Raw genomic sequence first — 16,398 nt, 5'->3', positions numbered from 1 at the left:
TTTTCCATTTCCAAAGGTTTAGTCTTTAATATGCATGATGGAAGAGAAATTAAATACCTATCACCAACAAAAGTTGTTGTTGTTATTGTTTGTCTTTGTTCTCCAAGAGGACCATGACATCAAGATGACACCATGACTTGCAAGAGAATTGGATTTAAGTGAGGGAGGGCTGTGCAAGGTCATCAGCCTTACTTTCTCCTCTGGAGTCGCCTGGGTCCAGTGGCAACATATAGATCAGAATAACTGGAGAAGGCCCCATCCACAAAAGACATGTTATTTGAACATATCTAATGTTCAAATGGTTAGAATTTCATTGAGTTGTAGAAATAGAAGAAGCCTAATGAAGAGTGATCCTCACCAGTCTACCATGTCTGGATCTGCAGGTAAGTTTAATTTCAAGTGTCAGTGGAAGAAAAGTAGGACTAGGTCTTTCCCAGGTCCACTGATTTGCTCAAACTCATGGCTATGAAAATGACAATGGTCTCAGTGAATCTATCAAATTCTGCAGCTCCCTTACAACTTTATGAAAACAACTCTGCCTGCTATTAAAAAACCTTAGTCGTTTCCTTTTCCTTTCATCTTTTCTATGGTAAGAAGAATCACATCATTTACTACAAGTTAGTGAAACTGGAATGTGATTGTGAATATCCAACTAGAGAAAGAGACAAAATAGTAAATCAGTTCATTCCCCTCTATTCGCTGTACTTGATTTTAGTTTTTAATTATTTAAAAAATGTCTATAATATTTCTTCATAGTGTAAAAAAGCCTCATGTTATGCTCTAGCTACATTTTATCCTGCGGCTGTTTACTTTCCATCAGCAAATACTTTGCTTGCTTAAGGATGTTGCTGCAATTCATATCCAACAGCATTTTTGGTCGGTGGGGGCAAAGCATCTGAGAAATGATTCCTGTCCTCCTTGGTTGTCATGAGAATAGAGAAGAGAGTACCTAGACATTTTTTAATGTGTGAGAGTGAGAGGCATTGGGATGGTATGCTCTTGTCATCTCTCTTGGGAGGTTGCTGAGTGACTTTCCCTGTCCACTTTCAGTAAAGTGCAGAGGAAATAATTTTGCCATCTTGCCACCTTTAAGAGATTAAGGTACAATTCCAACTTCAGATCAATCAAGATTCCACTACCTAATACATACAAAATGTTCTAAGAGAGGTGCAAAAGCAAAGAATATTTGGATCAAGTATAGGAGAAGAAGAACTCTTATCAGGTAGGTTCTTTTAAACTTTTGAGCAGGATCCAGAGTCACTTTTTTTTTCATTTGGAGGGGGAAAGAAAGTAATTCAAAGCATATAATGTGGCTTGGATCTTTGTAAATATTTTTAAGACATAGGAATGCTGAATGATAAAGATGAAGGGAAAAGTGCTGAAGAGGTCTTTTACTGTGTGCTAATGGAATGTGGCAACTCACTTTAGTAATAACTGAGACATGTACCATATGAAGAAATTAATGTTCCTGCCAGAAATGGCTTCTTGGCCATGGAAACTCAAGAACTATCAAAGTCCACTATGGGAATTGCTTAGTTGTTCAGGGTCAGGGTTAGGATAATATTTAATGAACCATTTACAGGAGCCTAATCTTAAGAAGAAGCCTGGGCTTTGGGAATTCCTCAACCTGGACCTTTGGGATTTTTGACTTGTGGAATCCCTTGGGACAGGCACCAGGGTCGCCATGAAGAAGTGAGAAGGCTCTACTGTGGATTGTTTTACAAATGCACATAGGGAAGATCTTTGCTATCAAAATATCTATATTCTTTGAGAAAGGGACTGGAACTGTGATTTCATTGTAACATTGTCCTCTAATGTCCTTAAGATAAGCATAGTTAAGGGGCAGCTAGGTGGCACAGTGGATAGAGCACCGGCCCTGAAGTCAGGAGGACCCGAGTTCAAATCCGGCCTCAGACCAAACACTTGACACCTATTAGCTATGTGATCCTGGGCAAGTCACCTAACCCCAACTGCCTTTAAAAAAAAAAAAGATAAGCATAGTTAAACACATTGGCAAAAACATGAACTCCCTGCAGTTAGAAATGAATAATGAAGCCTATACAATGCTCAAAATGTCAAACTCCTCAGCTATCAAATATGTAAATATTCTTGGCTGGGTGTTTTATGTCTTATGATAAAGCCCTGGGGTATCATCAACTGGGTTTTAACCAGAGGTAAACTTTCTTCCCAGTCTCTAGCCTTCTTAGCTAAATGCTGAAGGACTGGGTCGTTGCTATCTATGGACGCAGATTTAGGTTATGTCAGAATTCTGGCTGATCTGAAGCCTAGTGTGAGAGCTCTGGATATGGAATTTTGTTTGTCTGTTCTCTATGGCCTTAAGTGAGCACCTTGTGAATATCAGAATCTGTGAATAGAGACAAACGTTACTGTCAAAATTCAGGCTATGGAAATGAATTAATTTGCTATTTGAAGCAGTTCCAATTTGTAATGGTTTTTCGAAGGGCATACTTCATTTTTAATATGGCCATCTGTCAATTTTCAATTTTTGTAGGTATTTCCAGCAATCCAAATTCAAAAGTTCTATTCATGCTTCAGGTAATGCCATTGTTGGACTTAGAAATGACAGTCTTCACTATTTCCTGCTAATTCAACAGAAGCAAAGTTTATGTTAGTGCTCTTTAATCTCCCCAAAAGGGCTCCTGAGATTGGTAGTCTTCACATGGTGGGTTAGAAATTCCTAACTCCTGATCTTTGACAACTCTGGGAGCAAAGCTGTGGATAAAGTATCTTATGACATTTTTAGAAGATGGAGAGGTAATGGATCAGATGATAATGTCATCAGTCGGATTCAGAACTGGCTGTCTGGACTTAAAGAGTGGTTTTTAATGACTCAAGGTCAACATGGCAGGAGGCCTACATTAGAATAACCCAGGAATCTGTGGTTGGCCCTTTGTTACTTCACAGTTTTGTCAATGACTTGGATAAAGGCATAGATGGTATGCTTATCAGATCTGAAGGTGACACAAAACTGTGAGGGATAGTTAAACATTGGATAACAGAATTATGATACAAAAGAATCTTGACAGTCTAGAGAAATGAGATGAATACACAATGAAATTTAATAGGAATATATATATATATATATATATATATATATATATAGTCTTGCACTTGAATAGAAAAGAGCAATTTCACAAATATAAGATGGGTAGTCATGGTTAGACAGCAGTTGTCCTGAAAAAAAAAGATGTGGGAATTTTAGTGGACTGAAAGCTCAATAAAGTTGGTAGTTTGAGGTCATAGAGAAAGAAGCTAATGTTGTCTTGAGCTTCAGTAAGTGAGGGATAGCTTGCATAAATAGGGAAGTGATAGTCTCATTGTACTCTGCTTTCATCAGATCTCATCTGGAATACTGTGTTTATTACTTGGTGCCATTGTTCAAGAAGGACATTAAAAAATTGGAGAGTGTCCAGAAGAGAGTAACAAAGAATGATGAAGGGCCTCAAGTCCATGTTTTAAATGGGGATCAATTGAAGAAACTTAAAATATTTAGCCTGGAGAAGAGAAGATAACTCAAGGGGATATGATAAATTAACTACCATCAATTATTTGAAGGCTATCATGTAGAAAAGGATTAGATTTATTCTTTCTAGCCATAGGGGGTAGAACCTGGAGAAGTAGTTGGAAGTTGCACAGAGGCTAATTTAGGCTTGATGAAAAGCAAAAAACTTCCTGTCCAAAAGTAGAAAGGACTGGCATGTGCCTTTTCTCTGAAAGTCTTTAAGAAGTGGTTTCATGAATAGTTGTCAGATACATTATAGTGGAGATTCCTTTCATTTATGGGTGAATGTGATAGCTCCTGAAATTCCTTCCAACTCTCAAATTGTATGCTTCTATGATCTGTGCCACAAATTCTGGTAGATTCAAGAAGTTTCCCTTGCTATTGGTGTTCCTGTATCCCTCTTTGTGTGGCAGAAGTAGGTGATTATGGAAAGCCAAGTGCTGCTTATTCTTATAAAGAGGAGAACAAGAGCTAGGTAGGGTCTTCTCCTGGGACCTTGGTCTTGGGAAAATGTCATAGCCTCCAAGATTCTTGCCTTGGTATAGGCAGTGATGTTGCATGAGGGAACAGTAACAGGGACTAAGTTGTGGCAGAGATTGAGTGAGAGTAGACAATAAGATGCCACCCCCCAACCCAGATTCCAAACTGAATTTCCAAATGTTCTCATTTTGAGCTCAAAATTTGCTCTTGGCTATTTGCTACTGTCACCATTTTGGGTAGAGGAAAAATTCAATATGTTGACTGTGAAGTAAGAGCAAAAGCAAAATAATATATTTTCTTTGGAAACATCAGTTCATTAAGTATTAAACCACATTACGGATGGAGAAATTTAAAAATTCTATTATGTTGTTCAGCTTACAATGTCTTTCTAGGGTCCTTAACCTTGTATGGTTTATAGAGACTATTAAATATTTAAAAAAATTTTTTTTTAGGCAATTGGGGTTAAGTGACTTGCCCAGGGTCATACAGCTAGTAAGTGTCAAGTGTTTGGTCTGAGGCTGGATTTGGACTCAGGTACTCCTGACTTCAGGGCTGGTACTCTATCCACTGCGCCACCTAGCTGCCCTGAGACCATTAAATATCTTAAGAATAAAGTCAGTTGTCTGACCCATTGATAAATCAGGGGGATTTTATCAATAAAGATGAATAGAAACAATTCATTAGCCACTAATAAAGATGGTCAGGAACTTCCTGTATGGAGATAGAGACCAATTAAAATCTTTTTTTAAAAAAAGTAGAATCACATGTCTTATTTATTATCATACAAAATGTTTGGTGGCCATAGCAAAAATAGCATGACTATATATTATGTCTCCAGATATGGCCTAATTAAGTGACAACCCACCAAATCTCCCTACCTTCTACACCGATACCTGATGACATCATTATCCATTGACAAAATGCTTTTTCTTTTTAACAACATTTATGAATATTCTCTTCTATTCTGTTTTAATAGCAATGTCTGCTCCTTGAGGGCAGAGATTGTTTCCCACTTTTGTCTTTGTTTCTCCTGTGCCTGGCACATAGCAAATGCTTAGTGATTTCTTGTTGCTTCCTTGCTTGACTGTATGCCTCATTATGGGATGTAGATAGCCCTTGGTTCTGGAAAGCTCTGACAGCAAGCTTCAGTTTGGCAGATCCTACCAAGCTGGAGAAAGCTTCAAATATTAGGCTCACTTGTCTATTGGATGTTCTTAGGCTAAGGAGCAGCTTGGCTAAGTACTAAGAGGTTTATCACTGTAAGATCAGATACCTTATCAGGGGATGAATATTTCAGAGGACTACCTCATAAAGCATAGAGGGATTGCAAACTACATCAGTGGAGGGAGTGCCTACATCAATGAAATTCTAGTTCCTTGAAGTATTGATGTCAGTACAGTTGAAGAAAATTAGTCACTTTCTTCAGTGAAACTATTGGATGCTATGAAATATAGAAATATAGTTGCTTACTTTCAATATATATATATGTATGCATGCATACATATATATGTATATATAATTTTTCTCATTCTTTTAAAAAAAAGCAGGCTTTGAATTATTCTGGCATTCAAAATAAAAACCCTAGAGAGAATGTACATTTATTCCAGGATAGACAGGTTAAGAGATCCTAGGCCATTGATCTTGCTCCATGTAAGTTATGAAGCAAAGGTGGCAACAGGAGAATTCTTTTCCAGAAGGAATCATTAAGGCACACATCTGGACTTGATTTTCCTTACCTAGTATACACTTTCATAGTCTGTGAACATGAATGTATACAAGCATCCAATCAGATCTGAGACCATCAAATTCACCACCATTGTCTTCATGAAACCAATGGTCTAGACTCCAGCCCTGTGGCCAAGCCTTGTTAGATTAGTCACATTCAACAAAGGAGACTACCTTTGACGGTCTTGGGGAAGCATTGGTCCAGGTTGTGGACAAGTGTCCAGTCAGGAACAATGACTTAACCTGGACTTCCACTTCTGAGCATTTTCTATAGTGAAGCGAGCAGCATTGTTCCCTCATGCTCTGATAGCTAGGATTTATCTGGTCCATTTGATCAATGTTGACAAAGGTTCCAAAGCGGATTATCTTTTGGCAGGAATGATCTGATTTGGAATCTACAGAGATTAAATGAAATGGGCAGTTTCCAAAACTCCACTTAGCCTGGTGCTATATAGGAGTCCAAGAAAGCAATATTTTAGGAGGTTTCTACATACATAATGATTTTTTTTCTAAAAGGAGACATGAAACACACCAAAGATCAAGGAAACAAAAACATTCCATTATTTTACAGGGCATGGCCTTCATGGTAATGTCTCTGGTTACTGGATATTGCATTTAGCCCCACTGAAATCATCATTGCACATTTGGTAACTATACAGATGTGACCAGGTGATCACTGATTGTCTTTCTCTGGAATTAGCAGAATTTTGCACATTGGATCCTACCCTACCTGGTCAGTACTCACTTTGAAAAATGTAAAGTGCTCTGGCAGCCAATGCAGAGTTAAAAGGGACACTGTCATTTCATAACACTGACTGAAAAAAGGCATAAATATTCGGAGTTGGGTAAAAAAAAAGGAGAAAGTAATGTATGCAGGAAATGGTTTGGAAAACAATGCTGAGATGAAGAATGCACTGTAATGGTTGGTTGCATTCACAGATGAAATGATAAGTTTGATGATAGGCCTTTTGAGTATACTTCCATAGGAGAGAGATGATTGCACATTTGGGACTGGGAAGCAAAAATGCCATAAGGGTAAGAGTGGAAAAATACCCATTGTGGCTCTCATGAAAAAGATTAATGCTTTGAATGCACCTGGGAATTTCCCTTTCTGTTGCTGACACATTGTCCTTTTCCAGATTGCCACTCGTGAGCTCCTCTCCCTTTTGTGCAATCATGGAGCTATGCTGTGGGGGTTTTTGAGTGGGGGGAAGCAACAATAAAGTAATAGAGAGAAAAAGATCCCAAACAAACAAAAATCCTGACATTAACCAAAAGCCCATCCTCAGTCAGTATTAAAGACTCAAATATGTATATTTGTTCGTCAAACACTAATAAGATTTGGCTTTTCTACAAAAAGGTAATTTGATGCTCAGAGGTAGCTTTTACCTTACACATTACTGTGGTAGATACACTAATGAATGGTATTTTCAGTGATGTGGTCATACTTATTTATATGAAAACTAAGGACTATATACAGGCATTAGAATCATTTACTGAGATTACCGTAATTCACATACCACAGCACAGTTTGGCCCTGGTGGGACTATTCTTCATGACTATGTATACTTTCCTACAAGGCTGAATAGCCTGTCCCCTTCCTTCTGATTGCCTGTTATAGGTTGAATACCCCTCAGATGTACAAAGAAGAGTCGTCAGAGAGGAAAAGAAACCTGATGCCTCGGGTAGCAGGCATTTCCCTTCTGGACAACAGTCCCCTCTACCCATTCTCATAGCAACCTGCTCAGACAGTGGTGCTGGTGTCCAACTGCTTTGAGCTCTAGCAGGATACCTTGTCACGGCAGGGGGGCAGTTTCAGCTTCCAAGTTTTCTAGCTGAAAAGAAAGAAATTGCAGATACAGTGAGCAAGTTCTCTTTGAATATTAGCAGATGAAATGTGAACCCTTGTTATTGATATCATGATGGGAACCACACAAAAAAGACATATGAAATGCCTCCTCCAGAGGTAGTGGCATGGGAATGTGGAACATTAAATGTAATATCAGACTTTTTTCATAAGCTAGTTTGTTTTGTTGAACTTTCTCCTCTCTCTTTTCTATTCTTTGTCATATGGAATTGGTATATAGAGTGATGAACTTGGAGTCAGGCAGACCTGAATTCAATCCTTCCTCAGACACTTTGCAGGATTTTGTTTATGGAAATAAATCAGCCTTTTCACAGCACTGTTTTGTTTTTAATGTTATTGAACTAAAAGCACATATTGTTTTTGCCTTGGCTACCAAACAACTTTTTAAAAGCTATTAGAGAAACAGATATTTGAAAAGTCTTCATCTTCCATCTGTCCCATCCATTACATATTGAACAAAATCAGAAAATATTTTTGAATAACCCTCTAGGCCTTATTTTCCTAATGTGTAAAATGAGGTAGTGGGACTGGATGATCTTCAAAGTCCTTTCCAGCTGCATCATCCCAGGACCATTCTGACTTGCTTAATGAAGCTAACCTCAGTAATTTGTTGCTGATGGTTTTTTAAAACTATGTTATAACTATTTGAATGGTGATATTAGATAGAGTCTCTGATGATGGCTATAGCATTCTGAAGCCCCAAGGAGAGAGCTCAATGCCTTGATTTTTAATGGATTAAAGCACAAACTTCCAGCATTGCAAATTTCCATCTGTGGTACAGCAAATACTCCATGCAGAAAGAATTAAATAGCTCTCTCTAGCAAAAAAAAAAATACAAAACAAAACAAAAAGACAAACCATAGACCATTTTAAGAATCATAGCCTTGTGTCTAGATTAGCTCAAGTTAAATCATTCCAAGAGATTTCTGACCAAAAGAGTAATTTAGGAAACATGACAGAGAATAAAGAAAAGGCAGAAGGAGGAAGAGTAAGAGTAGCATAATCTGGTTAAATAGGTAATTATAGGATGTTAAATGCACATTATTTCAGTCAGGAATGCAAAGCAATCACAGAACCTACTGAATTTACTGCATTTTTCTACAGACAAGAGGGTGTTTATGGTGAATATTTTCATTATCCTGTCCTAGAGCATGTAGAAGCTGTAAGCAGCTTTAATTGTTTAAGAAAAATAATTGTTTCAGTTTGGTTATCCACATTTCTCTTTACTAATTTCTACTTTGGTCAGGCTTTTCTGAGACCCTTTGTGGAACTGAACCTAGTGTTTGAGAACTTTGTTAGTATTTGTATTAGCAGGTTGATCAGGGGACTCCTGATCAATTGAATCCCACAAATTCCCTTAATGATATTATAAGGCAACTGAGACCTAGATGGCTAAGAACATGTCCATTTGAAATTTGTGGAATGGAAAACTCTACTGATCAGAGATTCCCTGAAACTCTCTACTAGATTAATTACCAAAAGCAATACTTTCCTAATGCTTGGGGTAGGAGAAAGAAATAAGATGGTCATTGAATTGGAGAAGAAAAAAGGGAAATTAACCTTCCCAAAGATTGATGGATTCTGCAAAAGTTCAGGTTTCTTTGCATCTCTGGTGTGTATCAATCAACCAAGAAACATTCTTAAAGAACCTCAAATACTATACTAGGGGCTGGGAATACTGTGTAAACTGTGCTCTAATTTTTTAAAATGTTAAATCTTCTTTAGAACTGTATGTATCTTTATGTTTTTATTTCTCTACAACTTTTCTGCCTCTCTGTCCTTGAAGTTACACATTCATTACATTTATACATTACACATTGCATTCATTACATCATTACACACTCAGCTTATTATAAATCTTCAGAATGGAAGGGACCACTCAATCATTCATCTTTAATATAAAATTATTTAACACAGACAATAGATAAGATCCTGATCATATTTTTTTCCTTTCCCTATCTTTGGTTGCATGAGGATACTTTTTTATGTGTAAAAAAGTGAAAGGCATCATTTATTTAGATCACTTCTAGCTCTTAAATGTGAAAATTTCTTAGGGGCCTTGAAGTCAGTGAGTCTACTGCATAGAAAAGAGATACCTAAGGAGGAAAAAAGGAGAAAAGGTAAAAAATGAGGTCCCTGAATTCTGTATTTCAGGAAATTATTTTCTTTTACCAGATGAAAAGGGCCTTAAATTATTGCCTTGTTCCATGATCCTTTGTTTTACAATTTGGACTTCACTTACTGGCTATACTCACGCATACACACACACACACACACACACACACTGATTAACAGCTGGGATTAAAAAAAAAGTTGACCAATCTGTTTAAACAAATAACCAATTAGTGACTTCATTTCTAAGCTCATTTATGTGTGGAGGCAGCAAGACAGATTTTTTTTTCTTTTTTGGTCCAGGCCTATAATTTCCTCCCTCTTAACGGTGAATCAACAATTTTCTTGCAGTTTATACTTCCAAAGGATTTCCTGTTACACTGAGCCATTAAATGGCTTGTCAAGGGTCCCATAGTCAGTATGTCATATGCAGAATTTGAACCCAGGTCTTTCTTACTATGACTGTCTCTAGTCACTATTCCTCACTGCCACTCTGTGTCACAGGTGAAGAGAAATAGTACTAAGAAACCAAGCAAAAACCCTAAATAAATGAAAGACGAAGTGAAGTCAATTATATATCTGATTACTCAATTTTAACTTGCTTTTTATATTTATATTTTATTATTATATAATATATTTATGTTTATATATCATATTATATATTTATATTTATAGTATTTATCACTAACTTATGTTTTCCTAAATGAAGTAAAAATGTTAAAATGAGTAATGGAGTGTTGTTTTTCTAATTTTGTTTTTTAGCCCTGGTAAAAGGTAAATGTTAGTACTAATTTTCAAACCTCAATTTTTGATGAAGCCAATGAAAAGAGGTGAAATAAAATTTCAACTGAAATCTTAATTTTCACCAAATAAAAAAATTAAAACCTCAGTTTAATTAGGACCTTGAAGAAATAATAATAACCAATTATTATATTTTATCCTTATGACTAATAGTTTCTGGAATCACATATTAAACATAACAATGACTGGATAAAATTATAGCAACTAATGCAATCCGTACACTGCCTATGTTACACTCAAAGAAGGAACTGTCTTCAAATCTCCATATTATATATGCTAAAAACAGCTTGTTCTCAGAGCTGTTTCTAGTTTTATTGTCAATAACAATTTATTGAATTAAATTAGATCATCTATCTTAATTATAAATGCCAATTTATTTTACATTCCTAAAAAGTGTGAAATCCCCATTTGTGGAAACGAAAATATCATCCACTGATGAGCCCTATGAATGTATATATTAGTAGAAATTTTTAACTCATTTATTTATTTTTAGTTTTCAACATTCACTTCCATAAGCTTTTGAGTTTTAAATTTTCTCCACCTCCCTCCCCTCCCCTCTCCCCATGATGGTGTGTAATCTGATATAGGCTCTACATATATATTCCTATTAAACATATTTTCATATTAGTCATGTTGTTAAGAAGAGTTAGAATGGATGGGAGAAACCAGGAGAAAGAAGATATAAAAAAAAAAAGAAAGAAAAGAGAGAGCAAATAGTATTCTTCGATCTACATTCAGACTCCATAGTTCTTTCTCTGGAATGTGAATAGCATTTTCCATCATGAGTCTTGGAATTGTCTTAGAGAAATTTTTTTTTCTAACATAGACCAATAATTGGAGTTGACAATAGTAACGGAATTCTCACTTTAATGAATCTTCACTGTGACTGGGCTTTTGTCTCTGCTGGGTCTTTAGTCTTATCTCTATATTCTTTTTCTCTTCATTTTTCACAACTCTTACTGAACCAAAGCTTTTGAAAACTGGTTCTTGAATAAATAAACCTTAAACTAAAACTTTATTGGACTTAATTGGACTCTAAGGCCCCTAAATTTACTAAATCTAAACCAGACTAATCTTAAAATTAATTACCACCTAAGACTCTAATTAAATAAATCTTGTAAATCTTGTCAGCTCTTTGAGCCTGCTTTTTTTTTTAAATCAGTAAAAGGTAGGGTTTGTAGTAAATGATCTCCAAAGAACCATTTTGTTTTAAATCCTGTGACCCCATAAACATTTTTTTCTTTTCGTGCTGTTTATATTCAACTCAGAACTTGAGATATACCTAATATAAATCTGTTCTTCATGGATGCATCATACATTTTAAAATAAAATTTGCTCTAATACTATTATACCAGGAAGAGAGAGGGTGAAAAGGGAAGAAGGACGGAGGGAAGGAGAAAGGGAAAGGAGAGAGAAGAGGGATAGAAAGATAGAAGTTACAGAGAGAAATAGAGACAGAGACAAAAAAGGACAAAGAGAATCAGAGAGACAGAGAGACAGAGAGAGAGAGAGAGAGAGAGACAGAGAGAGACAGAGAGAGACAGAGAGAGAGAGAGCAGCTGTTACCATGGTTTTACATTACAGAACTGAAGGGATGAAAATTTTGGCCTTGTTGATCAAATGTGTGTTATATTCTAGCTCTGCAATTTCTGAGCCATTCTCATTTAGGGCTTTTGTCATGGGCTTTAAATGTCTTTCTCCACCATTTAGCCCTTGGCAGATGTCTAGTGAAAGCAAAGACCCAGGATATGGAAATACTCTAGTAGCCATTAAAAATTCATCTCTGCTTTAAGTCATCTCCTAATTGTAGATAGAACTAAGTTGGACGAGTCAATTGTAATTCGGAGAGCCTTTTCTGTCTTCTAAAGTCTTATTCCTGGGATTGAAATAACAAAATAAACAAACAAAAAAAAACCCCAAACTATTTGCTTATAAGATTTTTAAATTGGTTAAAAAAAAGCAATAGTATATTGAGGAAAAGGATTTGATCAAGGCTTTTATTCTGACTTGAGGCATCTAGGTGGCATAGTGGATACACTACTGGGGCAGAATTCAGGAAGACCTGTGTTTAAATCCGGCCTTGGACACTTACTAGTTATGTGACCCTGACAAAATACTTAACCTCTGCATCCCTCAGATTCCTTATCTTTAAAATGGGAATAATAGTAACACTCAGGGTTGTTGTAGGATTAATATTAAATAATATTTGGAAAGTGCTTAGCTTAATGCCTGATATATAGCAATTGCTTAAATATTTCCTCCTTCCCTCACCTCCTTCCTTCCTTCCTTCTTTCCTTCCGTCCTTCCTTCCTTCCTTCCTTCCTTCCTGCCTTCCTTCCTTCCTTCCTTCCTTCCTTCCTTCCTTCCTTCCTTCCTTCCTTCCTTCCCTCCCTTCCTTCTTTCCTCCCTCCTTTCCTTCTTTCCTCCCCCCATCTTTCCCTTCTTTCCTTCCTTCCTTTTTTCCTTCCTGTTGATCAATTCATTTACTTAGTAATCAAACATGATAGAATGTGACATTAGAATTTGGCAAAACATAATAAATTATAGTCAGGAATTCTTAACCTCAGGTCTGTAAACTTTCTTCAAAAGATATTTTGATGGGGCAGCTAGGTGGCACAGTGGATAGAGCACTGGCCCTAGAGCCAGGAGGACCTGAGTTCAAATCCTGCCACAGACACAAAACACTTACTAGCCATGTAACTCTGGGCAAGTCACTTAACCCCAATTGCCTCACCAAAAATAAAAAAAAATGTTTAGATAACTGCACTTTAATATAATTCATTTCCTCTTTAATCTTATGTATTTTCTCTTATGTATTAGGAAATAGTATTCTGAGGAAGATTCCAAAGGCTTCCTCAGACTTCCAAAGGAGTCCATGACACAAAAGTTGATAAGGACCCCTGATCTAATCTAACTCCCTTATTTTACAGTTGAGGAAAACTTGGTCACAGTTTTCAGGTTTCTTTCTAAAGCTCACCCTGCTATTGGGAGATAGAACTGGGCCTGTAAAATAGGTAAATGTTCTGACTCAGCTCAGCACTTGGTCCTAAAATTTTGTTTAACAACAAAAAATTGATCCATCTATTAGTATAACTAGTGAAGTTAGTGGGAAAATGATGCTAAAGGCCAAGAATTTGATTTAAATAAGTAATCCATTTTAGTCAAAACATCTAATTTGGTAGTTCTTTGTAGTCTTAGTTATTTCCAATCATTTTTCAGTTGTGTCTGACTCTTTGGGACCCCTTTTGGGATTTTTTTTTTGCAAAGATACTGGATTGGTTTGTCATTTTCTTCCCCAGCTTATTTTGCAAGTGGAGAAATTGAGGCAAACAGGGTTTAGTGACTTGCTCAGGGTCACACAGCTAAGTGTCAGGGGCTGGATTTGAATTCAGGTCTTCCAGACTCCAGGCCCAGAATTCTATCCACTGAACCATCCAGCTGCCCTAGCTCATAGTTCTTTCTTATACTTGTCACTGGATCCTTGTTTCCATGATTGAACCTCAGAAATCAAATGGTGCTGCACAAGGATCAATCATTTTCCTGGGATCATGTTTAACATTTTCATAAATCCACTGTAGGATAGAACTAAAGTGTATTCAATAAGAAAACTTTGGCTTGAAACCAAGCTGTGGAGGCTGATAAGGAGGTGTCAGGGAAGCAAGAATGATGGGCAAAGGAAGAACTAGAATTTCAATACTTTCGGTCAATGGGAGAAGTATTCAGGAGCAGAACAAAGGTCAATGCTGGGCAAGTGAGGGGTAATATTTTATGGGGAAAGATGAATTGCACAAATACCATATGGGAAATGATGGGCTATGTGCAAGTACATCATAAAGATCTAAGGATCATAAAGATAATAAGCTGTGCCTGAATCAGCATTTGCTAAAAGAGTAGGCAATTCTAGAACACACAAAAATGGGATAGCATAGGGAAACTATGAGGCAATCTGTTCACTGTGCTCAGCCTGGGGCATGTCCTCATTAGAGTATGACGACCAGCTCTGTGGATTCACAGTCTGAGAGGGGTGCCAAGGATTTGGAGATTATCCAGAGGCTAAACTCAGATGAAGAATGCCTTGGGATATATGAGATAGACTCAAGTCATTGAAGTTATTTAGACTGGAGAAGATAATACAGAGGGGGAATTTATAGGATTTGAGCTAGAAAGTGATTGTAAGGATCATATAGTCTAACCATCTCATTTTATACATGAGGAGACAGTCCTAGAGAAATAAAATGATTTACCCAAAGTCACATAGCTAGTAGATGATAGATGCAGGTCTCCTGGTTCAGAGTCCAGATATCTGGTGCAAAGCCTCAGCAGCCAGGTGGCTGGCCATTTGAACAAGTGGGGCCTGTTTTTCCATTGTTTCCTCTGTGTCCTGAAATATTTAGGTTCACTGCCACATTTCCTTGTGCGTGCAATTGTGCTTCCATATTTCATTCTGAGGACTAAATCAACTGATTTGACTGATTGTTTTTGTTTGTTTTTGAGGATAACAGTACTCTATGATGTTGTCTTATGACTGATATAAGGACCTTAATCTTACTTATATCATACATTCTTTTGGTATGTAGCTTTAACCGGGATTGAAGCCTCAGAGAATTGTTCCGAATAATTGCGTGTGTATAATTGTGTTGGTACTAATAATGATGATACTTCACTAGAGATCAGAGGAAGGAGCCTTGGGCTTTTCTGAACTTGCAAATGTTACTGCATTTTTCTTTCTCGCTTTCTGGTGGCCTTCCTCCCCTGTCTGACTCTCCCAGCTGGACAGTTTGGGAAGGCAGCCAACTCTTGGGCTAATGCGTTTTCACTGGTATCTGACACTGCTGTAATTCCAAAGAGATAATGATGAAGATAAGCCATAATTGGGTTTCTTTTTTTAAGGCAGACCTTTTAGTTATCTCGAACTAAACTTCTCCAATTAGCTTATTTTCCCCCTTAATCTGCACAGTGCTGGGATCATGTCGGTATTAATGTTTCAGTTCAGAGGCACACCAAGGTCATTGTCAGCATAAGGAGAGTCTGTTTGCTGCCCGGAGCCAAGGTAATGCTTCTGTAGCCAGGCTGCATGATCCACAGAACAGAATGGGAGCCAGAGCTGAGATTGAAATGTGAAACGGTCCTAGTTGTGAAGTTCCACACTCCATCAAAGAGCTCACTCTCCATAGAAACAGAGCTTGTACCAGGAGGGAAGGGAAAGACCAGAACATGGAGTACTTTGATGCCTGCAATATGTGATCATCATGCCACTTAAATGGAATGAAATAAATCAGCTTAAATTTGGGTCTTGGGGTTTGATCATCATCATAATAGTAGGAGTAAGCATTGATATAGTACCTTAAGGTTTGTAAATCACTTTACAAATATCATTTCAATAATCTGCACAACAATTCTGGGAGGGAGATGTTATCATTATCCCCATTTTACTGATGGGGAAACTGAGTCAGACAGTGATCAAGTGACTTGCCTAGGGTCACAACAGCTAGTAAGTGTCTGAGGGAAGATTTGAACTCAGGTTTGTCTAGATTCCAAGCGCTGGGCTTTATCCATAGCACTACTTAGCTGCCTAATCATATAAATTACATTCTACAATAAACCTTTACTGTAAGGTTTCTTAACTTTTTGTGTGTAGTGTGTGTGTGTGTGTGTGTGTGTGTGTGTGTGTGTGTGAGATGAACTCCTTTGGCAATCTGGAGAAGCCTATGGATGCCTTCTCAGAGTAATGTTTTTAAATGTACAAAATAAAATATACAGGATTAAAAAGGAAGCCAATTATATTTAAAGTTTTATATATATATATACCATATATAGTTATATATACATGTAATAAATAACTACATTTATTTATATGCCATATTTATACATTATTGTATAGTGATATATA

The sequence above is a fragment of the Vombatus ursinus genome, unplaced genomic scaffold, assembly GCF_900497805.2.
Source record: "Vombatus ursinus unplaced genomic scaffold, bare-nosed wombat genome assembly UNPS02015175.1, whole genome shotgun sequence".
Lineage (NCBI taxonomy): Eukaryota > Metazoa > Chordata > Mammalia > Diprotodontia > Vombatidae > Vombatus > Vombatus ursinus.
Note: the sequence above shows the minus strand (reverse complement) of the source record.